This window comes from Cornus florida, unplaced genomic scaffold, assembly GCF_030987335.1.
Source record: "Cornus florida cultivar Cherokee Brave unplaced genomic scaffold, ASM3098733v1 CherokeeBrave_3.0.0_Hap2_Chr06, whole genome shotgun sequence".
NCBI classification, from domain to species: domain Eukaryota; kingdom Viridiplantae; phylum Streptophyta; class Magnoliopsida; order Cornales; family Cornaceae; genus Cornus; species Cornus florida.
In genome coordinates this window covers 40,503,486-40,505,059 of record NW_026775576.1, presented here as the reverse complement: position 1 = coordinate 40,505,059, position 1,574 = coordinate 40,503,486, and the positions used below count along the sequence as shown (strand labels likewise).

The 1,574-nt window shown below is 37.8% G+C and overlaps 1 pseudogene; it reads right to left on the bottom strand.

The window, feature by feature from the left end:
* Positions 1-99, bottom strand: LOC132315404 (small nucleolar RNA R71; annotated as a pseudogene).
* Between the last annotated feature and the right edge of the window lie 1,475 nt (positions 100-1,574).

Here is a 1,574-nt window from a genome sequence, read left to right as displayed (position 1 = left end):
AACTTCACTTAGAGAATTTTCACATAGGGATGGAGAAACGTTTCATGAGGCATGGGAACGCTTCAATGAGTTGCTTAGGAAGTGTCCACAACATAACATACCCAAATGGCAATTAGTTCAATATTTCTTTGAGAGCTTATTGGACAATTACAAAGGTATGGTTGATGCTTCCATGGGTAGCTCATACATTGATAGGCATGAGGATGACGTGTGGTGTCTTTATGAGAGCATGAGTGAAAATTCTTTGCATAGAACATTATCATCCAAGAATGGTAGAAATTCATAAGGTAGGAAGAGTGTTAGCTTACATCAAGTCGACCACTCAAATAAAATAGCCGCCGAAATGAAGTCTCTATCTCAAAGGTTTGATCAATTTTTGATTAACCAAAACTCGGCGAACCAAGTATCTTCCTTCCCTAACCATTCTCATCATGCATCAAATGAAACATGTATGACTTGTTCTAGTGTTTTTCATTCTACTTCTCATTGTCCTCACGAACAAGTGCAAAATGAACCTAATGAACAAGTCAATGCAGCTTTTGTGAACCAAGGGAACAATTCTTATGGTACTCATTATTATCCAAGTTGGAAAAATCATCTGAATTTCTCTTGGAAAAGCCAAGGAGAAGGGTCAAACCCTTCCCAAGGCGGTTTTCAAGGGAAGTACATTCCACCTCCACTTCAAAACCAAGGATCCTAAGGTTATAGACCTTATCAATCACAAGGGAATCAATTTGCTAATTCTCATTTTCCCAACCAATCTTATTCCCAAGGAAATACTAGAAGTCCCACCTTTGAAGAAAAAGTTTTGAATGCTTTGGGCACTTTAGAGGCTAACACTCAATTGCTTCATTCTCACTCTCAATCTATTGCGAAGCTAGAAACCCTAGTAGGGCAAATAGCAAGCACTCTCAATGCAAGAGAGAAGGGAAAGATGCCTATTAATGCCCTACCTAAGCAACAATGTGTTATGGAAACCCATTCCTCATCGAAAGGCCACACCATTGAACATGTTAATGCGGTGACTACCTTGGGGAGTGGTAGGATTGTGGATAATCAAGTTGACATATCCAATGAAGAGAGTGAACCGGTGTAACCTCAAGTTGTCACCCATCCCGTTTCACATCCCATTCCTCCTTCATTGCATATACATGATCTTGTGAATAAGAAAGTCTTGAAAAATGTGTTTAAAAAAGAAATTTTGAAAAATGATTTTGAAAAAGTTTTGTTGAAAAATGATTTGAAAACTTCTTGTGTTGAAGAGAGTTCAAAAGAAAATTCTGAAAAAGTGTTTGAACCAAAAGTTTCATTTCCGGATGCCTTAAAAGGATCCATTTCAAAAGATAAGCAAAAGGCAAAAACCAATGAAATTATGGAAATGTTTAGGCAAGTAAAAGTCAATCTTCCACTTTTGGATGCAATCAAGTAAATTTTGGCTTATGCCAAATTCTTGAAACACTTGTGCACCCAAAAAAGGAAGAACAAGAGCCTAGCACCAAGAAACGTGGTTTTAACCGAGCAAGTAAGCTCAATTTTGCAACATAACACTTTGCCAAAGTTTAAGGACCCCGGTT